At 42.4% G+C, this 26,952-nt stretch overlaps 1 protein-coding gene across 2 annotated transcripts in view; it reads right to left on the reverse strand.

Moving 5' to 3' along the window:
• LOC134578723 (ninjurin-1-like) overlaps window positions 1–26,952 on the reverse strand; it is a 66,579-nt gene that overhangs the window by 22,896 nt on the left and 16,731 nt on the right. The gene's annotated exons all lie outside the window — the stretch shown is intronic.

The following is a 26,952-nucleotide window of genomic DNA, read 5'->3' on the forward strand; positions in this document are numbered from 1 at the left end:
TTATTTGACATTTATTACTCCGCAACAGAGTCAGGAACTTAGCATCCGTTCCCAACATCACACAAGATCTAGGAAACTACCAAGGTCACAAATCAAGCATTGCTTCCAGTGAACAGCAATTAAAAGGACACTCTGGGCACTCATCGAAATTCAGTTGTTATGGTGCCAGGAGGTCTCCAGATGCTTTCTTACCTGAAGGGGCTAAACTATTCTCCAACGATTGCCTCCAGTGCTGGATCTCCAATTCCCCCAGCAGCATCCGACTTATGAAATTGACTATCAAGAAGCGCGGAGTGCTGCCGAAACATGGCTTCGCTGATTGACTGGAGCTGTCAGCTGACTCTCTAAGCACAAAAATCGGATCAATAATATAAAAGCGCTAATCTAAATGTATCATAAATAAAAATAATAATAAACAAATAAAAATACAAATACAAGGTGGGAGAGACACAATGTGCAAAAAATTCCTCTCCACCCAATTGTAACAATATCCCTAATATTAAGGGTTCCAATATCAATAAGCTGCTACACACCTGTGTGTACCCAAACCACACACAAATAAAATAAACAGTATACTTATGCAGGTGGAGCACAGCGCAAGTACCTATCCGTGGAGGATGTGTGGAAGCCGGCTGTTGTATTAATCGAGCCCAGGCAGGGGCACCACAAAGCGTCTGTGAGTAGCAGCTGGGACTGCATACGCTCACTTTTGTAATCTTGTAAGAGGCTATTTTTACCGTTATTACTGTTATATCTAGGACTCCAACCCTTGAATGTGGATAGGAGTGTTTTATGTCTAGTGTGTATAATAAATGTATTTAAGTGTTACTGTGCTTCACTATTATATGTTTTCTATTTCCATATACATCTGAGTTGACGTAATCCCAAGATCTTTCTGAGAGTTTGGAATTGACTTTGCGCTCCACCTGCATAAGTATACTGACTCTCTAAGCCAAACAATAAGCGGTGGCACTCAACGCTTCGAGAACTGTTTAACCCCTTCAGGTAGGAAAGCGTCCAGGCAACTCCTGGCACCATAGCATCTTCATGTGTATGAAGTTGTTATGGTGCCCGGAGTGTTCCTTTAATTACTCTGACATTTGTATTTCTGGGTAGAAATACAAAACTAATGGCAAGACTGGTTGTCGAAGTAGGTAATACAGTAAGATGAACGTGATGGGGTTTTGTAGGTGAAGTAGCCATTTTCTATTACAAAAGGAAAATACAGACAATGACAAAGAAAAATCTCAGCTCTTCTTGTGTTTAATATATGTAGTGTTTGTTTTGTGATTCACCTAAAGGTTTCCCACATCTCCCCTTTGGTCTGATTTTTCTTTGCAGTCTCATCCTTCCACATTCATTTATGCATTGGGTCTTAGAATTCATTAGACCAAGTAGTTCCCTGATGAAAGGCTCGGCAGCGGAGGTGCACAGATATATAATATATTTCCTTGAGCAGTTGATGCAAATGTGTCTTGTCTTGTCATTTTTAATGATTGTATTTGATTTTTGCCATCCGTCACTCGTATTCCATAACTTGGATTTAATATAATTACTATTTCTTATGGAGTGAATAAATACCCTATAAACTATTTATGGAATCCCAGCGAACTCTCTGAATGGGATTACATGTTTACGGTTTATTACTTAGGATACTTTTTATGATTAAGTTTAACCTTTAAAGGTCATTTACAGAAACCATGAAATAGCACTAAAATATTTAGGATCTAGATTTTTTTGGTTTGTACTTTGTAGCTATTTCAATACAATATTTTGCATAAAATTCAGAACACATCAGTACCTTGAGATATATATATATATATCTATTGCATACAAGTTTCAGCTATGTGTATATTTGTGGTTGGAAACATTATAGTAGTATGTATCAGTTGGTGGTGGTGATAAGTCGGTCGTGGTGTGCCAAAACCAATGTACGGGTAGGCCTGTAAATAGAAGAGGGATCACCAAGGAGAAGAATGGAATAAATAAATTAAACAAGGGGTGAGGTGGGTGGGATGACCTGAAACGGAACGGCCCAGGTAAGAGGGGGGATAGGGTTTTTATAGGACAAACTCCTCCCAAAAATAAAGGCCTTTGGCCTCAAAATATATCATACGAGACTCTACGCACTCACTAACTCACTAAACGCCAATGTCAAAGCTCACAAAATTTAATAGCTTTTTTGAAAAAAAAAAATACCTGGGATACACAATGTGAAGTTACTTACAGTAAATGATCATATATTGCATAAGCCTGCTCCAACGCCATTGTACCCCCATTTTTGATGGGTGCTAGTCTACAAAGCTAATACCTGCTCCTATGAGATTAACACATTTACTTGCCTGTCATGGGGGGAAATTGGACAGACACATGAGGGAGACACACATGGGGAATCAAAGGACACTTAAGTGACAGGGGAAATAGGAGGGGGTTATTGTGGCAAGTTGTGCTTTGGGGGATGTGGCAGAAGCACAACTGGGAGGGACATACAAGTGGGGAAGAGATGGGACATGTGACATAAGTGGGATAGATATGAGGGAGACAAAATTGGTGGAAAGAGACAAGTTGGGTGAGGGGAGGGAGAGATATGTGTTGAGAGAGAGAGAGAGACAGACGCAGAGGGGGGAAAGAGAGGAAAAGAAGTGAAGAAAGAGGGTTAAAATTGCAGATGGGAAAAGTGTGCAGTAGTGCGAGGGAGATGTGGACATCAGGATGGACAAAAATGCATTTATCGCCAACAATTACAATACTCAAAAATACATTCACACACTGACACATCACAGAGGAAGCACAGAGAAGTGTTAACAGAGATTTGGTCTCACCAGCAGGCTTGCATGAATTCTGCAGCGGATTCCTGCTATACCCTGTCCAAATATTTGGATAACGAGGAAGTAAAATTACCTAGATATGTTGGCCTAGCAGTATGGGTGGGCTTTAATTACAGAAACAAACGTAACATTTTTGTAGACTAACATTTTAAAATGGACAAAAATTTACGTGACTGGGGAACAGCCTTCTTGCTCCTTAACCACTACTACAATACGCCCTAGTGGCTATGGCAGGGGTAGGCAACGTTTTGGCTCTCCAGGTGTTGTGAACTAAATCCACCCTGATGCTTTGCCAGCATTACAGCTGTAAGAGCATTATGGGTGATGTAGTCAATGACATCTGGAATGCAATGGTTGCCTACCCCTGAGCTATGCTGTCTGGAATATTATCTTTACATTTTTATGGGGGGAGGGGGGGGGTATTTGAGCCAATGAAGGAAACAGGTACAAGTGCCAAGTTCTCTAGGTACCCTGAATATGTGTCCAATAAACAGTAGTGAATCAAAAATCTTAATTTCCAAAATAGGTATTTTGAAAAAAAAATGTCCCACACTCACCTATAGTGGCAACCTTTTTTTTAGCCTAAATTTGCAAGTTGGTTTTTAATTCAACACAGTTTACTACTTATTTAATTAACCCTATTATCTGAAATTGCAAGTACTGCCCATCAGCATGAACAATGAAATCACTCTCACCGCATACACATAAAGGGACACCCAACTGTCAAAATACAAACCTAAATAAATATCACTGTTTAGTAGATATGCCCCAATGAAACCAAGCTTGCATTTAATTATGCATTTTTTTCATCGGCGGTATATATAAAAACAGTTTAAAAAAGCTGTAAATCTCTTGTCTGCAGCCTTTGCAAGCCCTCCCCTTCTAACCCCGCCCAGACTTTCTGTGGCTGTCCAATCAGAGACTTCCCAATGCAGCTTAATGAGAAATATTTGAAAGGTAGGTGCTTGAGGCAATTTCTGCCTCTCGAGTTTACCAATAAGTAATATGACCAGTTTAATTGACAGACAATGGGGTGTAACAAGGTTTATTTATAAAAATGCCAATTTCTATTGCAATCTGCACTTTTAGTAAAATGAAAAAAAGAGTACATACTTGTCACACATAAAGCACTTGAGTAATAAGAAGTAGGGGTGTGGAGAGTTCCTTTAAGAAATTGTTGCTAAATTTTAACAGCCAGGAGGCATGTTGCTAGTCCCAAAGTGAAATTGACTAGTCTCCGCTTTGTACTTGTCTGCTCATGTTTTTTGTTGGTCGTTGATAAGTGCATGTGGATTCTCACTGTATGTGTCATTGGAGTGGACGGGATCACTTGTAATGCACATTTTCTGGAGTAAAATATACGCTGCATTCAAATTGACCTCTACATCTATAAGAATAGAGAGAGTGAGGATAAAGATAAAGAATAAAATTGTATTTGTGGATTGTACAAATATTTCCCAACATTGAAAGATAAGGAATAGAGTTTGATAAGTGACTCTTGGCCATAAGCATAAAACTCTAGAATATTTTACAGCCTCTTTTATCTGTGCTTGTGTGATACTTTACTACCTGACTGCTTATAATAAATGAGACGGGTAAAGAAGAAAATGCTTTTCTATTACTATTAGTATTATTAATTATAATTATAATAATAATAATAATAATAAAAAAAGTAACCAAAAAACACACACGAGATAAAGAAATAAACATTGTATGGAAGGTAGCTCAGTCTATATATGTGATCCTGAAAGAATTTTAAAAACCCAAATACAGTTAAAGGGACACTATAGTGTCAGGAAAACCGCTCACGGTCCCCCTCCCGCGGCACTGAAGGGGTTAAAACCCATTCAGCTTCTCACCCGTTTCCCCCACCGGGCTCCCTTACCTCTCCTCCCGCACTGACGTCAGCATCCTTGTCTGATGTCAACAGCGCGGAATGTGCATGTGCGGCACTGCCGCGCGCGCATTCAAAGTGTCCATAGGAAAGCATTTTTGCCTCAATCATTGCCGATGCACCTCTAGTGGCTGTCCGGAAGACAGCCACTAGAGGCTGGCTTAACCCCAGATGTAAACATAGCAGTTTACATCAGGCAGGGTTTACCCTAGAGGGAGCTGACACCCAGACCACTTCATTGAGCTGAAGTGGTCTGGGTGACTATAGTGTCCCTTTAATTACTATTACTATTACAGAGTGAATATCAGGGTTTATTTAAAAATATATTTAAAAAAAACTCTTTATTTTTATCGGATAATATATTTAAAAATAGCATTTATATAGAAGTATAACGTTACCATCACCATCTGAAGGTGATACATTGTTTACAATATTTCGATGTAGAGAGCATGTTATAGAAATGTTGATGTTTGGATATCGGAGCCAAACTCAACTTTCCAGAGCGTGCAATAACAGTCATGGTTTATATCTGGGGAACATTTGAAGATGGCTTTGAGTGAGGGCCCTGGATCTGAGCTACTTTAAGTAGAGCCAGTAGTACACAGGTCAAAGTGAGATTATCATGCCATATTTTGAATTAATTCACCGCAGTGGCTTATATAACACTGGGTTTTCGAAAAGACATTATCCACAACAGAACTGAACTAAAAAGAGAGTGTAGTGAGAGAGAGGTGAAGGAAGAAAAGAAAGAACTGAGGTTCCAGGGCATTCAGCCACTCTGCCCTTACCTTCTGGAACTCTTTACCGTGTGCAATCAGAGAGGCACCGTCCTTACAGACATAAAAAAAAAGCTAAAGACCCACCTCTTCCATCAGGCATTCAGTCTGCTCAGCTGACCTTCAGAAACTACAAACCTTTATGTCTTTATGTTTGTATACTTGTGCTTTGAGTCTCACAGGGAGAAAAGCACTATAAAAAATAGCAAATTATTAGTATTATTATTATAGAGAAGAAAGGGAGCATCCACCTTAGGATGCAGAGGTGGCTAACTGTGGTAGCCCTAATGATCCCTAGGAGATTGCCGGTTGTGTTTGAGTGCTGGGATATAAGGGAAAGGGTCATACCACATACATCTTTACATCCTACCGTGTGTCATCTGGTTTTGATTTTTTAAGTTTGTTCTTGCGTCTCTACATGCGCAGCTCTTTTTTTTCTCTTATCCTGAATTCACATGGTCCCTGCTTGTGAGCCCATCCATGCTTCCCATGTATGTCATGCAGTTATCTTATCGTGAGGTCTATGGGCCATCTTTTTACATTGGCCATTTATGGATACTTGTTGCATCACCAGCTCCTCTGCTGGGAGTCTTGGAGGATTTCCATCCTATCGCTATCAACAGGTTTGAAGCTACCAGTATGTGAAAAGTTAAGATCCCTTGTTGCCCTGTGAGATCGCACGGGAACATGAATAAGAGAAAAGGGTTTATTTTAAATTTAAGGCCACAGAAGCTGAATTTAAAGCATACCTGACTTAGAACATTTTTCCAGTTTGGCTATTTGGACTCAAATGTAAATTCACTTTCGTAAATGAACTCTACAGTTTTTTCTGTTTCATTCCATTGATACATCTCACAGAAACGAATGGAAGGGAATTGTGAAACAATGCACAGAGCTCATTATTCACTCCAGAAAAAAAATTGGACTGAATTTTGGGTGATTTTTGGTTCTTCTGAATTCTGTAAGTCCATAGAACCATGACAGGGTATCACGAAACAAACAACATGGTCAACCGATAAACAGTTTTGTTTGTTTTGTGATTCGAAGTTCAGTCCATGGTACAAAACATTTTTTTTTTTTTTTTTAATGGGAAAAAGAGGATTGATAGTCAAGGAATTAAATGTTGGTTTTATTCATACAACAAGTGAGAGAGAAAAAAAAAAAGCTAAAAATATATAAATATAAAATAATTTTTATTGCTCCTAATTTCTTTTCCTTTTATTGGTTACTTCTTATCACTTGATCCGTGAACCATATAGCTGAATAATGTGCCTATCAGTGCATTGTAATAATATAGATAATATACATGTATATATTTTACTCATTTTTTCTCGAAATTATTTCATGAGCAAAACTTGTCTGAGACAAAATGCCACCTGGATGAAATTCGGTTCACCTGAACAAAGCTTGTTTCGGACGGATTGACGTGACCGCACTGCCTTATGTCAGTTTAATCCAGCAGTTGTAATTATTTCAGTTAGTGTTAAACTGCAATAATTACATTGTAGGGTTAACTCCACTTCTGCCAGACAGTCACTAGAGGCGCTACCGGGCTTTTAGGCGACTTGACGCGGGAAGTCCTCGCGCTCTGCATGAAGACATCCAGCATCTCCCAATCCAGGGACCTTCACCTTCTCTACACACACTAAGACAACCAGAAACCCCACAAACCTCATCACAATACCCTCCCCTTTACCCTTAGTAACCAAAAATCATTGTGCACTCTGGAATGCCCGCTCCATCTGCAGTAATTTAAAATCAACTACCATACACGACTTTTTCATCTCAAACTCACTCACACTGCTTGCACTTACAGAGACCTGGCTGTCCCCCTCTGATAGTGCTACTCCTGCCTCTTTATGTTTTGGTGGGCTACAATTCTCTCACACTCCCAGACTCAACTGTAAAGGAGGCGGCGTAGGCATCCTTCTCTCCCCTCAATGTACCTTTCAACCAATCATAACTCCCCCTGCCCTATCCTTTTCTTCTTTTGAAGTTCACACTGTCCGCCTATTTAAACCCACTCCTTTAAGAATTGCTATCATCTACCGCCCCCCCGGTTATCCTAGACTATTCATTGATCACTTTTCTTCCTGGCTTCCCCACTTCCTCTCATCTAGCACTCCTTCCCTTATACTTGGGCATTTCAATATCCCAATCAATAACCCCAATTGCACTGATGCCTCTGGTCTTCTCTCTGTAACCTCCTCCTTTGGCCTTACGCAATGGTCCAATTTAGCAACTCATACAGCAGGAAACACTCTTGATCTTGCCTTGACCAACCTCTGTACTGCCTCTAATCTCTCCAATATTCCTTTTCCTCTATCTGACCACCATCTGCTGACTTTTGACATTGGCATACCTAAGACCCAATTGACACCACCGTCTGAACATCACTCTCACAGAAACCTCCAATGTCTTGACCTACTGCATTTCTCCACTAATCTCCAAACTCTCCTTTTACCTATCTCAAACCTCACCTGTCCTAGCTCTGCAACCTCCTTCTACAATTCTACCCTCTCCTCTCAACTAGACATCATGGCACCTTGTACATTTAAACGCTGCAGGCCCCCCCAACAACAACCCTGGCACACCAAGCTCACTCGATACCTCCAAAAATGCTCCAGAACTGCTGAACGCTGTTGGAGGAAGTTTCACTGTGCATCTCACTTTCTCCACTATAAATTTATGCTGAGCTCATACAGCTTGGCTCTTTCCTCTGCAAAAGTTAATAACTTTAATACCCTCATAACCACACTCTCCCGTGAACCCAAACGACTATTTCACACATTCAACTCTCTTCTTCGCCCTGCTGTTCGTCCTCCACCTACTAACTTGACCGCCTCAGACTTTGCAACTCACTTCACTGACAAGATCTCTAAAATCAGAGAAGAGATCTCTCATCTTTCTTCTTCCCCTTACAATACTTCCTTTAACTTCACTCCCTCTGCTGTTCTATGTTCATTCGCACCCGCTACATTGGAAGAGGTTTCTGCTCTGCTCCAGTCCTCCCGCCCCACCACCTGCACCCTAGATCCAATTCCCTCGCATCTCATCCGTACTCTGTCTTCTTCTCTTTCTCCACCTTTCACTAAAATTCTCAATCTCTCTCTGGCCTCTGGTATATTTCCATCGCCCTTCAAACATGCAACTGTAACCCCAATTCTAAAGAAGCCCAATCTTGACAATAACTCGCCATCCAACTATCGTCCTATCTCGCTACTGCCTTTTGCATACAAGATCCTTGAAAGAATTGTTTATGCGACATTGACAGACTTCCTCGAGTCCAACTTTCTGCTAGACCCGCTTCAGTCTGGTTTCCGCGCTAAGCACTCTGTGGAAACGGCACTGACCAAAGTATCCAATGATCTACTCGCTGCAAAATCTCGTCGTCACTACTTTATCCTAATTCTCCTTGACCTGTCTGTGGCTTCTTCTCATCCTCCGCAATATCGGTCTACAAGATATTGCTCTCTCCTGGTGCTCCTCCTACCTCTCCCAGCGCTCTTTCAGTGTTTCTTTCTCTGGCTCTGCTTCTTCTCCCCAACTCCTCTCTGTTGGTGTCCCCCAAGGTTCAGTCATCGGTCCCCTACTGTTCTCCATCTATACTGCCTCCCTTGGTAAACTCATTAGCTCCTTTGGCTTCCAATATCATTTCTATGCGTATGAGACGCAAATCTACCTGTCATCTCCTGATCTCTCCCCGTCCCTCTTGACTAGTGTCTCTGACTGCCTCTCTGCTGTTTCTAACTGGATGGCTGCCCACTTCTTTAAACTAAACTTGACCAAAACTGAAATTCTGGTCTTTCCTCCCTCAAATGTTGTTACTCCTGTGTCTGTCTCCCTCCAAGTCAACGGTGCTACCATCAGCTCCACCACGCAGGCTCGCTGCCTAGGCGTTCTCTTTGACCCCGACCTCTCCTTCAAGCCTCATGTCCAATCTATCGCCAAATCCTGTTATTTCCATCTCAAAAACATTGCGCGCATCCGCCGCTACTTAATGCCAGATGCGACTAAGGTGTTGGTCCATTCCACTGTCCTTTCTCGCCTTGACTACTGTAATCCACTTCTCAGTGGTCTTACGTGCTCCCAACTTGCGCCGTTACAGTCCATAATGAATGCAGCGGCGAGGCTCATCTTCCTGTCGGCCCGCACCTCCCATGCCTCACCCTTCTGTCAGTCCCTACATTGGCTTCCTATAAAATATAGAGCTCAATTTAAAATTCTGGTTCTTGCTTTCAAATCTCTACGTAATGCTGCTCCCACCTATCTATCCTCCCTTATACACAAGTATGTCCTGTCTAGGCCCTTACGATCTGCTGAAGACTTACGTCTATCTTCTGTCCATACTCCCACCTCTGACGCTCGCCTTGAAGATTTCTCGAGGGCTGCACCGTTCCTGTGGAACTCGCTTCCCTCCTCCGTTAGATGCTCACCCAGTCTCCACTCCTTCAAAAAATCGTTAAAAACCCACTTCTTCATAAAAGCGTATCAATTAAACTCTTAATAGCTCCCAACTGATTCCTCTTCTTTTTTTTTTTTTTTGAAAATCAAGATTTTATTAATAGAAAAGCAGGGATAATGGTGAGCACGCAGGCCCCCGAGGAACATTTAGTGAAAAATGCAGTAGGTTAACAGTTTTACAGATAACATGGGTATGTACAGGTGTAAACGAGGTTTTGTTCTATAGCAGCGTTACGTACCAATAACATTGTGAAAATTGTTCCTGTTCTATAGGGTGCAGTTCAAAGGGTCTGAGCGTCAACATGTTTTGGGACCAAGAGCGTCCGAGTGTTTTAGGGTGAGGTAGGCATAATAGCGGTCATAGGTATTTAACAGGTGAGGTTCAGTGGTCACAGTGTGTTCCCAGACCGTCGTCTGTGAAGGTATGTCGTACAGATCAATTTAAAGGAGAAGGGCGATCTACCTAGAGATCGTGTGGAGGAGTGAGTAGTGTTGGGGTGTTGTTAGGTGTTTGTGTAGGGACAGGGGAAGTAGTGGGGGGGGGGGCGATCCGTATGGATCGAGGTCGCTGTGTAATCAGTGTCCTCCTATCTCGTTTCATTCCATTATGTATTGGTTTCGCTCTTAGGACAATTGCGTCTCCCACCCAGAAGTGGGCATAGGTGGATAAGTGTAGGGGGCCTAGTACAGTATCTAGTTCGGTAGTAGTTATATGGCCGGGAAGGGTGGTCGGTATCCAGGCAGAAGTACTAACTAGGTTTCTGTGGTCGTGTTGCGGCATGACGGGGGTAAGGAGTGAAGAGGTATGCCTATCAATTGCTTGGTTCGGTGTGATCGTGGACCTAACTTGTTCATGGCGTTCTGGGAAGAGGTGACGCAGCAGTCTGGTGTGTGTATGTTGTGGAATCTCAGGGTTGCTGCACACATCCCAAGACCTTATCGCAAAGTCGTCCCATTAGTGGTGTAGGTTCCCCGGTGGTGTCTGTGCGAGGTGCCCTTCGTTGTGTTCCCTGCGGGGGTGTGGTCTCCATCTCTAAGAGTCTTCCCGTGGCAGTGGTAAAATGAGGTCTAGGGAAGTCATTGTAGGGAGTATAGGCTTATGTGCTCGTCCAGTCGGTAGGGATGTGTTCGTCTCACGATCGTTTGTGTCATATATGCGGTATGTTAGCGTCTCAGTCTGCTTGAGTGGGTGTGAAACAGTGGTCTCGGGGTGTATTGCGTGTATCGTGAGTGTTGTGGACGTGTTACTGTCCCACGACCCGTCTGCATCCCGTACCTCTCCTATGGTCGTGCACGGTAGGTATACCACGGTGACCAGGCTTCAGCAAATTGTGTCTCCCTGCCCGTCAGTTCCGCCTTTAGAGCTTCGGCTGATCTGATATCCTCGACTCTGCGGATCCATTCTTCCCGTGTGGGTATGCTTGTTTTCTTCCAATATACTGGTATGAGCGATTTGGCTGCGTTGAGTAGGTGGCGTAGAATAGACTTCTTGTAGGTGGACACCGGTTGGGAGGAGATGTGTAATAAAGCTAATTCTTCCGACCAGTCAAGGCCATCTCCCAGGATTAGTTGGATGTCGGATTTAGTTCGGTCCCAGTAGGGAACAATATGTCCACAATCCCACCATAGGTGTTGCATGGTTCCCCTATCCTCTTGGCATCTCCAGCATGTTGGTGGTGTAGTGTGGAAAATCCTGTGTAGTAACACCGGTGTGCGGTACCACATGGAGAGTAATTTATAATTTACCTCCTGGTAGTGGGAACTAGAGGAGCTTTTATGCTGCCATATCAAGGCCTTGTCCCATTGTGTCGGCGTAAAGGTCTTGTTCATGGCTTGTTCCCAGTGTCGTTTAAAGGTGTTATTTTCCAGTTCGGGGCCGGCTAGTAGATGTTGGTAGAGTTTCGAAATAGCATTTTCCAATGGGGTGCCCTGAGAGCATAACTTCTCGTACCATGTTAGGTCTCTGTGGAGCTTATCTCTGTGTGGGATTGAGTCATAGTAGTGCTTTAGCTGCATGTACCGAAAGACCGCCATATGTGAGCGTGGCCGTGCGTCTAGTAATGAATCTAAGGATCTCAGGTTGCCGTTCCTAGCAACTTTATAGATTGGGATGTAGTCCGCTTCGCCCAGGAAGGACCAGGCGTTCGGCGGCAGTCCGCCACCTATGTCGGGGTTATGAGCGATTGGTAACAAGGGGCTGGGGGTAGGGGATATTTGTGTCACTTCCCTGAGGGTCTCCCATGTGAGGAGGGTTTGTGTGATTGGATCGCTATCTACATTTCTGTTGGTTCTCGTCGTTCGCCTCCTCCAGATTGCCGCTTTCAGGTTGGTGTCCCCGCCTTCTCGGTCCAGGAGCACCCATTGTTTGGTCGTCTCAGTTTCATGCCACTCCAGAATCCTCTGTAACGTAGCTGCCTGGTGATATTTTCTGAAGTCGGGAAGTGCTAAGCCCCCCCTGTGTCTAGGCATGCATAGTATGTCGTGGCGTATCCTGGACCTCTCCCCTCTCCATACGTATTTGATAACCGCTGATTTTAGGGACGAAAAGAATGTGGCCGGTAGGGTTATCGGTATAGTCTGGAACAGGTATAGGATCCTTGGCAGAATATTAATTTTAAGGACCGCTATCCTGCCGTGCCACGAGATGTATGGATGGGACCATTTCTTTAAGTCGGTTTCAATGCTCGACAGTAGTTTCGTAAAGTTGCGCGGGTATATGTCCCGGTGGTCCGTGGTGACCCAGATGCCCAGGTATTTCATCGCTTCCGTGCACCACCGGAATGGGAATAGGGAACTGAGGGCTGAGTATTCCGCCGTGGGAATGGTGATGTTTAGTGTTTCGCATTTCGCCAGATTGAGTTTGAACCCCGATATTCGGCCGAACCTGTCCATCTCCGAGAGCACACACGGCAATGTGATTCGAGGTTGTGAGATAAAGAACAAAAGGTCATCCGCGTAGGCAGCCACCTTATGTTCCGTACCCTGCCAGGTGTAGCCGTGGATGTCTGGACAGTCCCGAATCGCCTGTAGGAGTGGTTCCAATGCGAGTGCAAACAGGAGTGGTGACAGGGGGCAGCCCTGTCTGGTCCCGTTCGCGATACCGAAGCTAGCCGTCAGTGCTCCATTGACCCTAACTGCCGCTCTCGGCTTACTGTATAAGGCCGTGATCCACGTCATGGTCCTCTGACCAATGCCCAAGTATCGAAGTGTTTGAAACATGTAGTCCCAGTTGACCCGATCAAATGCCTTCTCGGCGTCCGTAGACAGCAGAAGGAGCTGTTTCTGAAATTTCTGCGCATGGTGTTGAATGGAAAATAGACGTAACGTGCTGTCTCGCGCTTCCCGGCCCGGGATGAACCCTGTTTGGTCCGCGTGAACCAGGCTCGGTAGTGTCCTCTGGAGTCTGGTTGCCAATACTTTCGTCAGGAGTTTTGTGTCTACATTCAGTAGGGAAATCGGGCGATAACTGCCGCATTGTTCCGGGTCTTTGCCGGGTTTAAGCAAGACTGTGATTGTTGCCGTCAGGGATTCCGTGCCGAAGCTGCCTCCGTCCGCGACTTTGTTGACCGCCTTCATTAGCCAGGGCAAGAGTGTCACGGCGAAGTGTTTATAATACCCCGTAGAGAATCCATCCGGACCTGGTGCTCGTCCAGTTTTCGTGCTCTTCAGCGCTGCAGCCAGGTCTTCTGTTGTAATCGGCTCATCTAGTGTGGCTGCTGCCTCAGGGTTCAGCCGTTTTCGCACGTTACTCTCCAGGTATGCTCTGGTGAGCGTCGATGATTCTCGTCTGCGTGTCGGACTCTCCGAGGTGCGAAGGTTATAAAGAGCATTGTAGTATTCCCGGAATTCATTCGCTATTTCTTCTGGGTACGGGGATGTGTTGCCGTTTGCTAGACGTAACTTTCTCACCTGGGTGCGGGGTGTGTCTCCTTTTAAAAGGTGGGCGAGGAACTTTCCACCTTTATTTGCATGGGTATAGAAGAATGATTTGGATCTCTGGAGCGATCGGTGGTATCTTTGTGTGAGTAGGGTCTGCAAATTTTGCCTGGCTTCTGTCAGTGCATCGTAGGTCGCGGATAGCTGGGAGTGTTCATGTTGCATTTCTAGGCGTGTGATGGATTTGTACGCTTCTGCCATCGCGTTGGTCAGGTCTTTCCGTTTTCGCGTTGCGATACTGATTAGTGTACCACGAATCACACTCTTGTGGGCTTCCCACACCGTTACCGGGGACATCTCATCCGTTCCGTTTTCGGTGAAATAAGTTTCTAATGCCCGTGAGATTTCCCCTCTTACACCAACGTCTTGGAGTAGGGATTCGTTCAGGCGCCACGTCCAAGTTGCTGGCTTAAATAGTGGAGATTCCAGTTCCACCCGGACCGAACCATGATCTGACCACTGATTCCTCTTCTGCAACTGTCACTAGACTAATACTATCCTTACCTTTTTGTGTCATTTTACCCCACTCCCTCTAGCATGTAAACTCATTGAGCAGGGCCCTCAACCCCTCTGTTCCTGTGTGTCCAACTTGTCTGGTTACAACTACATGTCTGTTCATCGACCCATTGTAAAGCACTGCGGAATTTGAAGGCGCTCTATAAATATCATCATAATAATAACAATCAGCTAAAACCCCATAGCAAAGCATTGGATTCAATTCTTTCCGATGGGGTAGTACTAACGCCAACGAGGTGCTTGCCGCGCATGCGCATTAGGTCCCCAATGTCAGCTGACATCGGGAAATGAAGAGCGGAGGTGGAGTCTGACTCGGCACAGAGGTACGTCAGCGCTGATTTCAGCAGGTAAGTGACAGAAGAGTTTTTAACCCTTCCTGCGCTGTGTGAGGGGCAGGCGAGTGTATTCCTAAAACTATAGTTTCTTTTTAATTTCTGCATTGAATTTTATTTTTTCAGACTTCACTAACCGGCAATCATAAGTACATGTTTTTTCAAAGTAAAGATAATATTACAATCCTGGGAAGTGACAGTACCCCCTTTAAAATGTGGTGAAGGTGGATAACATAATCCCTCTAAAAAACATTAATTATGTTAGAATTTTACTAAAACAGTAGATACGATGCAGATTTCGTGATGGTTTAACCCGATATATAATGAAGTCCTGTGCAACGTATAGATTGAAAATTACCCTTTTGAGTTCAGTTTTCAATAAAACCTCCTCAGGTATTGTGTATATTCTCACATTGCAATCTAGAAGTTTGTAAAATGAATCATCTTTAAAATGTATAATTAAAAATGTGCGGTGTAGCACAGATACTTCACACTTTCACATAATCCAAATTCTGTGTGTAAAAACTTTACAAAACGTGAAAACCATCATCACCTTATTACCAGTGGTGCAGATGCAGATTAGATGTTAAGCTCTTCAGAGTCATCGTATTAATGCAATTGCTTATTGATTTATCATTTCCCCTTGGTACTTGCTACTTTTTTTTCTTATTCTTTAGATGTATTTAGTTGGTTTTACCTGTGGTTTAAAGGGGAAATGCCACTTGAAAACTAAATGTTTCAGGGAACTTTAAGACACAGTTTATTATTTAAGTGAGTGTCAGTAGTCTAGTGCTTTTGATGTAACATGTCAGATAGCCTCAATGTGATGTATGTATGCCCCTTAAGCTTTACATAAACACCATGGCCTAGACCAGGATAGGTATCCTTTGGCACTCCAAATGTTGTGGACTACATCCTCCATAATGCTCTTACACCCATAATGCAGGCAAAGCATCATGGGAGGTGTAGTCCAACATCTGGAGTGCCGAAGGTTGACTATGCCTTGCCTAGACCATTTAAACACTGACAATTTGTTTCTGTTTATATTGTGTGGTCTATTTAATTCAATAAGATCACTATATATTTTAGTTTATATCGAGACTGTAAAATGATCCTGAAATTACTATTTTTGTGTGTGTGTGTGTGTGTGCGTGCATGTGTGTGTGAGACACTGGGAATGGACATTTTCACTTCCAACCCTTTCGCTAGACCCTATACTAAAGTTCTTGAATTCAATGTGAAGCGCATGCACATCTAATTATTTGAACATACTTTACTTGGTCATTGGGAAAAGCAGGACACGAGGAAACAAACCTGGAATGGCAGGGAAGGATGCCAAAATTGGGACTGTCCTACTGAATCTGAGACTGTTGGGAGACATGAACATCTTGCAGTGGAAAATGAAATAGACATGTCAGACTAATAACACAGAAATATTGTGATGTCATCGCTAAAGTGAGCCATAGTGATTATTGTTTTACTTTCCCTTTTCTGTAAGTTTGCAGTAAGCAGAGGCAAGGCCCGTGCTCAACGTTTTAGCATCTGAAGTTTCACTCACGCAGAACCTCATATTATTTGTAAAATGTTCAAGTTAACTTAATATTTTCTCTTTCTCTTGCTGCCAAAGCGACACTGAATGTTGTGACATAAAAGGACGGTCAAATCACAGCTAAACGCAGCTGCAAGACAGGGCATTAATTTGTATGTAAAATATCTCTCTATAGATATAAATATATATATATACACACAGTCTCCTTCGTGATGCCTTTTTTTCTTTACTGAGCAAAAATGCTTAGAGACAAGAAAATTAGTCACATACACTAAATCAATGTGGCAGCGCGGCTCCAAATACGTATGGCTTAAAGACTAAATAGCACAAGGGAAAAATAAATAATACCATAAAGTATTAACGCATGACAGGGGATGGGCTGCCATCTGTTATTAAAGACTACGGTATGTATTAAATGTGACAGAGGGAAATCAAATATCATAGGCCGTTACGGAATGTGGATGTTACCGAATGAATTCCTAATTCTCATTCAACTCTCGCTTCTGGATAAGGTAGAGCAGAGGGCATTAATAAAATGGATAAAACACTTATTTCTGACGGTATCTCATGGGGTAGAATTATTGGTTACACAAAAACCTGTGTCTGATTATGATCCTTAGTAACAAAATGAGTAATGCCACCAAGATAAGCTTAAAATGGAGCCTCCATAAGTGGTACCGCTTGTCAAGAATTATGAAGTTTTATCCCGGATTATCCTGTGCAGCAACAGTACTGTGTTACAGATGGAGTCATTGATAGCATTATAACTGGATGGGCACCTTTTTCCAAGGAGCCTCAAAACTAGTTCCTCTCTTTCTCCACCTCGCATGCTGTGGGATGGAGATTGTGTCTCAACACTTGATTTTCGACCTCTATGTTGTAGGACAGAGGATAACTACTAATGGTTGCTCACTAAACCTAAGGATGCCAAGTCTCCAACCAAAACTAATAGGGGAATTGGGGTGCTACGTTCCCTGGTTCCACTGGTTTCAAAATTAAAATGATTCTTACCCACTGGGTTGTCAAGACTTTCCGAGCCTCTGGCTGCCTACCCATTTAATTGGTATTTATATGGCGCCAGCTTATTCCACAGAACTTTACATTAAAAGGGGAACTAGATCTATTAAGTACCAGTACAAAACATCTGTCTGGCAACCCGTCGATCAAAATAACTATATATAAAAAAAAGAGGTCTCACATTTAGTCTTGTAAAAAAAAGATTTCACATACAGGAGTGGAAAGAATTCTTTACAGTAAGAGCAATGAAGATGTGGAATACACTGCCTTAAGAGGTTGTTTTATCAGGTAGAGATTTCTAAAATCCAGATACTTTTTGAAAAAAACAGGATATTCAAGGGTATAGTCGCTAAATTGTTGGTAAGAAGCTTATCGATTCAAGGAGGTATCAGAGTGTAATTTTGAAGTTATTATTATCCTATTTTATGGTACAATTGAAAATCACTTAAAATTGCTTTTTTTTTGTATTTCTTTAAAGGAATGACATAAAGAGAGTTGTGTGAAAGTCTGTTACTACTTATGCTTATATGTGTGTAATTTCATTGTTGCAGCTGAGAGCAGTGTTTTGCAGTTCTCAACAACAACACTCAAAGGGCTACGTTAGTGTTAACAAAGTTAGCACTGTTTAGAAAGTTTTTGGAGTATTTGAGTCCAACTAGTTTTTTTTGTTTGTTGTTTTTCTCCGACTTAGTCTTGGCTCCTACGTAAAGAAATTTCAGCTGTCCCTGACTCAGTTTGCTGCACTTTAAAATCATTCTAAATTTCATAAAAGCAAGAGAAATATTGATGACAATGAATAAAGCGAAACAGTTGCAAACCGAGACAAAGCATGATAATTGCCAGACTATTATTTTACCCTGCAGCGTAATTGGACCATGATCCGATGACGATCTCTTTTCAGAGAGAGGTCTGTCTCTCCTTAGTCTAGCGTTAAAAGTTTCTGATGGGAAATTGTTTTCTACAGACCTGCTCCCGGAGCCAGAGATAGGATACAATAAAATCTAAAATGATATTTTCCATATTGATTGTACTTTCATAAAGGAGACAATTACACGGCTGTTTGCAAAACACAGGGACATCATCTTAAACATTTCTCTCATCATTCAACCTGCCTTTTTTTCTGCTATAGCGCAGAGACGGTCTGGCTTACAGAGACACAGATGAATTTACAATTTATTGAATCTTTACTCCTGCGCTCCTTATAAAAAAGTCAAATAGGATGTATTAGTAGACCAGGTCACTTCCTTAAATAAATGTCTTTGAATTTTTCTCTCGTGTTCTTCAGCTAAATTAAATCTCTCTCTTTTTTTAATGACGGCAAAGATTTAAAATTCCAATTTGGTAACATTATAACACGCTTTTTATGGCAATAAAATGGCAATTTATCTAGAGAACGGTTTGGCAGGCAGTTAATGAATGGTAGGGTCCCATGTTATAATTCTTCACAAAATTGAGTAACAGATTTTAATGTCCCGTCCAGAGTCATTACAGAGTGTAAGTGTAATATTTACTGTCATTAATGCAGGTCTATTTATTGCTAATTACATTATCACAGTGCCAGTGTGCCCTTTTTAATTTCACTGAGATTCCTAAAGTATGCAGGGATAATTGATTTTGTTGTAAACTAGTGTAATAAAATACATTTCTTTTTAATATCATAAAGAGAAAAAAAAATCTCGTTGTTTAATGACGATGAGTCGAGGTCTTCTTTCATATGAATAATATTGTAATAAGGGATAGCAGAATTTTGGCTTTTGCTCCAAACGTGTGGAAATTTATTGCTTGGTGAGGTCAGATAACATGGATATACTGAATATTTAAATATAGTTAAAAGCAAGATATATACAGATTCTTCTATATACCCAAAACCTTCTTAGGGGTACATATTGCATTAAAGTTGTTTGTAACTTTGAAGATCACACCTGATGAGACTTGTGCGAAAATTCGTTTGGGTTGTTCGCCCAAATTAAATCCCTTTCGATCCACTCTCAAACTACTTGTTTTGTTCAAATAATTCATATGAAGTCTTCTTTGAATGAATAAGACTTGACAGGTAAATCCGGGACAGATCGATGAGATGTGGATTAAAAGGAGTTTGAGTCAGAGGGATTGGCCCAAACAATTTTTACGCAATTCTACCGCTGACCTCTAGGAAGGGAAGGCGCCTTGAATTTTGGACTGTGCCAGAAAGTAATTTTTGTAAAGACATCTATTGTTAGTGTTAAATAAACATAATTAATGGTGACTGGGTGTTAGGGTCAATATTTGTAAATATTGCGGTGGCATACATTTACAGGGAAGAGGATGGCTTAACTTTTTGATTTTTGGCAGCAAACCATAACCAACACGCAGTGGCGTACACATGACCCATGGGGCCCCGGTGCGAAAATTGATCCGTGGGCCCCCCCCCTCGTGCTTACTCTGCGCGGGCCGGGGCAGCAACACATGGCGGCGGGCACCTGGTCGCAGGGGTTGCGACCGCGGTATGTACGCCACTGCATGCAGATGCGCACACACACTTAAAGGACCACTACAGACACCCAGATCACATCAGCTCAATGAAGTGGTCTGGGTGTCAGGTCCCTCTAGTTTTAACCCTGCAGCTGAAAGCATAGCAGTTTCAGAGAAACTGTTATGTTTCACTGAGGGTTAATCCAGCCTCTAGTGGCTGTCTCACTGACAGCCGCTAGAGGCGCTTCCGCCATTTTAAGACACTGAACGTCCATAGGAAAGCATTGAGTAATGCTTTCCTATGGGCGGTTTGAATGCGTGCGCGGCTCTTGCCGTGCATGCGCATTCGGAGCTGAGAGGCAGAGGGATCCCCAGCGCCATGGGAGTCCGGCGCTGGAGAAAGGTAAGTACTGAAGACACACACACACACACACTCTCACGAACAAATGCATACACACATTTACTGATAAAGACACACTCACTAACAGACATACATACACACTCACTTACAAAACATACACTCTCACTGACAAACACACACTCCCTAACAGACATCAAACAGACTCACTAACACACACTCACACACACACTCCCTCACACACACTCACACACACACACTCACACACACACTTACACTCACACACACACTTACACTCACACACACACTTACACTCACACACACACACTTACACTCACACACACACACTTACACTCACACACACACACTTACACTCACACACACACACTTACACTTACACTCACACACACACTTACACTCACACACACACTTACACTCACTTACACTCACACACACTTACACTCACACACACTTTTTTTTTTATTTAATCCCCCCAGCCTCCTTACCTTTTGGAGTGCTGAGGGGATTCCCTGGGGTCCAGTGGTGCTGCTGGGCTCCTGGGGGGGCCGGACACCCGGCGGGCTGGCTGGTCCTGCGGGCGCGCGAGGGAGCACTCTCCCCTGAGTGCTTCCTCTTCAGCTCCCTCGCACGCCGCGTACTGATACCGGCGCCGGAAGATGACGTCATCTTCCGGCTCTGGTATCAGTGCGGTGCGCGAGGGAGCTGAAGAGGAAGCACTCAGGGGAGAGTGCTCCCTCGCGCACCAGCCGGCCGCCGGGTGTAAGCAGGGCCAGCCTCGGGGGGCCCGGAGGTGGCCGGCTCCTGGGCCCCCCAGGAGAAGAGGCTGGCCCAGAGCGTACATACCGGGTCGCAGGGGCGGCCGGGCCCCCTGGTGGGCCGGGCCCGGTCGCAGCCGCGACCCCTGCGACCCTGGTATGTACGCCACTGCCAACACGCTTAGTTCCTGCTATGTTGATATGTGATTTGGTGATGTTGTCGTATTCTCTCGTTTGTTTTCACAGCTGTGGGTAAGTCCATGCCAGTGCAGGAATAGAAAGAAAATCCACTTGATGAGCGGGCACTGGGGAGATATGTCCAGTCCAAGTGAAAAAAGAAAACCGAAGACTGAGCTTTTGGTTACATAGTGGGGGAACTGCTTGCGATCTGAAAGTATCAGCTGCTCCAGAGAGTTGAAATATGCTGGCACAATAATTGGATAAGAAAGTTGTGACCTATGACAATATATAAAGTAATCTGTCATTTATTGGGGTCATTTTAATGAGAATTTTAAACTCAAGATATGACACGTAATGATATATGTGGCCAACAGGTATAGTGGAATAGTTTTTTTTATATGTTGTAGCATTTGCAAGTACAAACTACATTTAGCATCATCCCACACCCTATGTCACGATCTATTACCTTATTCCATCACGCCCACGTGGAGCAGGATCTAGGGCGGGCTCCTCTTCCGGTGAGTTAAGCATGTCCCACGCCGGACGCTGGAGTCATGCCCCTTTTTATGATGCGGCGCATACACGCCTACGTAATGACATCATTAACGCGTTCCCGCATCATTAATACCGGCCCAGAACATTTTGGGGGCATGGCCTTAAAGCAAAAGACGCTCATATATAAAAAGGACTCTCCTTGTCCTATTGTGGTTCCTTGTGTTCCCTTTAGTGCTCTTTGATTCTCCTTGCGTATTTACTGTTGTTTCTGTGTTCTGACCTGGCTTGGCTTTTGACGTTCCTGTTTTCTGGTTCCCTGACTCGGCTTTTATTTTGACCTTTTGATTTCTGGTATCCTGACCCGGCTATTCTGGAATCGTTCTCCTGATCTCTGGTATTGTGATTTTTGGCTATTCTCTGACTACTCTTTTCTTCCTACGTTAAATCTGACCATTCTAAGGTTCGGTAATACGGGCTTGGGTTTTCTGTGGGTTTACATACTGCGTGTTGGGTTATCACACGACCGTGATATCCTTGGTTTTAGGTGTATGAGCAGGGCGCTCCTTTACTTTCACACCAGTTGTGTAATTATGCACCGTAATGTCTCCAGTCTCCACCTTCTGTCAATGCATGCATACAGTATTAAGGTACGGTATTGTGGAAAATGTTGGAGCTTTCTAAATAAATGCAAGATTGCTAACAATGATATTAACAAAGCAACTCATCTTAGCCTGATCCTGCACGAGAGGAAAGCTGAAACGTAAACAGCCTTAGAGTCCTCTCTCTGGGGGTTTATATATATATATATATATATATTGCTGCACACTATTCCTGATGGTCTGCATGCAATCACTATCAGGGCTTTTCACTAGAGTGATTATCGTCAGCAATTCAGAGTTGATTTCAAATTTAAGGCCAAGGTAGGCAAACTGGGAAAGAATCTCCAAGTCAACAATGCTTCTTGTTCAGCTACTTTATTCACCAGGTCAGTTTTTGGTGTCACAGTCCCTATTTTGGTATCCCATCCTGCCATCCCAATTTAGTTCTTTGGTGTCCCAAATTCTGGGAAATTCTGGGACACTAGGGAACTGTCCAGGGCAGCACAGCACAACACAAACATCATTAGACAGGCTTAAACAGTATAGCAGGCTGTAGGACCATACAGCTAGTACATTGGCATTACTCTCTCCATGTCCTGTATGTCAGGGGCCAGCCAGGAAGCTGTCTGTCAGCCTGGCATGCTTGTTCTAAACTCTAATTAGAAAACATATGCATTTATTCCACTATTGATACACCCAATACGAAGAGAAAGCTGACTGAAAACCTCTCCTAACATCAAGTCCTATGTTTTGTATTGTAACTAACTGTACTGTATTGTCCAAACTGCTGTATGTTTTTTGCATAATAATGGTCTAAATAGCTTATTAGTAGCCTTGAGCTTAATGATCAACACACAATATCTGTTGCATTGCTCTTATGTACACTATTATTCCTACATATATTACAGTTAGATCTTTTTTTTCCACATTTTTCTTTAAAACATGCAACCATAAACTATTAATTACTAATTAATCTGCTATTAGTCTAGAGATTATTAGCAACTTTGCTCTGTTCCAGATAAAAATAGATTTTTTTTTGCTGAACTGCTAGGTGCACTTTGGAATAGAGGGGTGTAAGAGTGGCTTCTCTGTTACAAAGTGAGAAAGATGAAAATAGACAAGACAATTAGAGCAGAGTTGCTATCATTAAGATGTTAGTGTTGTTATTATAATTACTGTATAGCACACAGGCTGTGGAGACACTGTTTATACATTAGAAACATTCATGGTGTTTCAAATTTCGCGATGGAAAAATGTGCTTAAAAGGTGCAAAAGTTGTGCAGATTTGTTTTTAATTTTAAGAATACCATCCATTTAGTAAAATAAGAAAAGTTATTTGATATACTGTTCATAAATGTAGTAAAAATAAAATAAAAATTCTAATTTTAAAATTGATATACAGGGAGTGCAGAATTATTAGGCAAATTAGTATTTTGACCACATCATCCTCTTTATGCATGTTGTCTTACTCCAAGCTGTATAGGCTCGAAAGCCTACTACCAATTAAGCATATTAGGTGATGTGCATCTCTGTAATGAGAAGGAGTGTGGTCTAATGACATCAACACCCTATATCAGGTGTGCATAATTATTAGGCAACTTCCTTTCCTTTGGCAAAATGGGTCAAAAGAAGGACTTGACAGGCTCAGAAAAGTAAAAAATAGTGAGATATCTTGCAAAGCTTCTGAAGCGTGATCATCGAACAATCAAGCGTTTCATTCAAAATAGTCAACAGGGTCGCAAGAAGCATGTGGAGAAATCAAGGCGCAAAATAACTGCCCATGAACTGAGAAAAGTCAAGCGTGCAGCTGCCAAGATGCCACTTGCCACCAGTTTGGCCATATTTCAGAGCTGCAACATCACTGGAGTGCCCAAAAGCACAAGGTGTGCAATACTCAGAGACATGGCCAAGGTAAGAAAGGCTGAAAGACGACCACCACTGAACAAGACACACAAGCTGAAACGTCAAGACTGGGCCAAGAAATATCTCAAGACTGATTTTTCTAAGGTTTTATGGACTGATGAAATGAGAGTGAGTCTTGATGGGCCAGATGGATGGGCCCGTGGCTGGATTGGTAAAGGGCAGAGAGCTCCAGTCCGACTCAGACGCCAGCAGGGTGGAGGTGGAGTACTGGTTTGGGCTGGTATCATCAAAGATGAGCTTGTGGGGCCTTTTCGGGTTGAGGATGGAGTCAAGCTCAACTCCCAGTCCTACTGCCAGTTTCTGGAAGACACCTTCTTCAAGCAGTGGTACAGGAAGAAGTCTGCATCCTTCAAGAAAAACATGATTTTCATGCAGGACAATGCTCCATCACACGCGTCCAAGTACTCCACAGCGTGGCTGGCAAGTAAGGGTATAAAAGAAGAAAATCTAATGACATGGCCTCCTTGTTCACCTGATCTGAACCCCATTGAGAACCTGTGGTCCATCATCAAATGCGAGATTTACAAGGAGGGAAAACAGTACACCTCTCTGAACAGTGTCTGGGAGGCTGTGGTTGCTGCTGCACGCAATGTTGATGGTGAACAGATCAAAACACTGACAGAATCCATGGATGGCAGGCTTTTGAGGGTCCTTGCAAAGAAAGGTGGCTATATTGGTCACTGATTTGTTTTTGTTATGTTTTTGAATGTCAGAAATGTATATTTGTGAATGTTGAGATGTTATATTGGTTTCACTGGTAAAAATAAATAATTGAAATGGGTATATATTTGTTTTTTGTTAAGTTGCCTAATAATTATGCACAGTAATAGTCACCTGCACACACAGATATCCCCCTAAAATAGCTATAACTAAAAACAAACTAAAAACTACTTCCACAAATATTCAGCTTTGATATTAATGAGTTTTTTGGGTTCATTGAGAACATGGTTGTTGTTCAATAATAAAATTAATCCTCAAAAATACAACTTGCCTAATAATTCTGCACTCCCTGTAGACACCTTTCAATTGGTGGCAGTTTGTCTTTAATTACCCCAGTCAATACTATTACAATTGTTTATAAGTATCAGTTTTGGTGTATATATCATGCCTCTGCAGTCTCATTTCTCAATTATCTGCCATTCATGAGTTAAACCACATTTGTGTCTGTTTATGCAGCCCTAGCCACACCCCCTCTGGCTGTGACTCACACAGCCTGCATGACAAAATGGTTTCATTTTTAAATCAAGTCTTTTAATTTAGAAATTTTTATCTTCTGCTCAGTTAATTGAACTTTAATCACATACAGGAGGCTCCTGCAGGCTCTAGCATGCTATTAACAGAGCTGGATCTTAGAATTCATACATTAAAAAAACACTGTGCAATAAGAGAAGCTAAACAATTTAGACACTTTTTTCAGTAATGTGTGGGGAGGCTGTGTGATTCACAGCTAGGGGAAATGTAGCTAGGCCTGTATAAATTTTTTTAACACCTAACTGGCAGAGAATTTAGCAGTGATACTGCAGAGGCATGGTCTATACACCAAAAAACTTTGTTAAAGGAACACTATAGTGTTCGGAATACAAAACTGTATTCCTAACACTATAGCTCTCTCTGCCCACCAACCAGCTGCAAACAAAGGGTTAAAAACCCTGTTTTCATTTAACTCAGGCTCCTCCACTGACATCAGAGCGATTCAAAGCATGAGGACGACCAGGGTGTAGAACTCCATGAAACTCGAGCAACACATCAACTAGAGGTAGTCTAAACACGTCAATGTATCTCTAAAACGGCAATGTTTTACATTGTGGGGTTAATAGAAGGGATAGGGCATAACGTGGTCTTAGTGCCTATAGTGTCCCTTTAAGCTGAAGTTGTTTTGGTGCTTAGAGTGTCCCTTTAACAAGTCTGAGTCTGCCTTTGTGCATAAGCAAAATCTGAATGCTTCAATTAAGACGGATTTTAACTTTAGTGTCATTATTGGCTGAATTGTCGAAATGCATGCAAAACTGGCAATGCTATATGCTCGTGATAGAGCCACTATCTGTAATCATGTTGCCTTAACCAATCATTAAAGTTTCTCTTTCACTTTCAGGATTTTTTCCTATTGTGTTAATCAATCATTAAAATTGATCTGTCATCTTCGGGGTTCATGCATGGTGTGAAAAGTCCCCATAAAGAGACATCCCGACTTGGTACGAGGTGACCTGGGGATGATGATAACTACCTGAAGCTTTATCTCATGCATGTGCCATCTTCTTTTTCCACTCCTGCGCAAGAGTACATCATGGATCTGTATGGAGGATCCTGCAAGGTCCTTTGTAGACCAAATCCGACAATGTGCGATATCTGGTTTCCCACGGCTGTCTCTAGCAACAGCTGTGGGAATTGACAGCGCTTGGTGGTGGAAGCTCTCAATCAGCCTTAAACATAACATAAAGTAGTCTCTAATTTGTCTTATGATATCTTTTGATTGGGTTGGATTCGCAATGAAAATTCCAAACCACTCAGTACAATAATTTTATGAAGGCTTTATCGTTGTGAAATACGCAGAAATTATGTTGTGGTGAAAGAGACACTTTAAACACATTATAAATATATAAAAAGACTGTAAGCATGCAGCTAATTAGGAAGAAGATGGAACAGAAACTATTTCAGATTTTGTAATTAGGCCCACCATAATTTTCAGCTCCTGGTCCATGAGGTCCTTAATCCGGCACTGCGTATTGCCAATTTAATATACGAGTTAGAAGAAATCTGAAAACTACAGTGAACTAAAAAGTAAGCTATGGAATACCTTGAATGATATTTTATTATATTTTTACGAAAATTTCCATTTAACTTTTAAATACGTACATTAA

The sequence above is a fragment of the Pelobates fuscus genome, chromosome 12 (assembly GCF_036172605.1).
Source record: "Pelobates fuscus isolate aPelFus1 chromosome 12, aPelFus1.pri, whole genome shotgun sequence".
In the NCBI taxonomy this organism is placed as follows: Eukaryota; Metazoa; Chordata; class Amphibia; order Anura; family Pelobatidae; genus Pelobates; species Pelobates fuscus.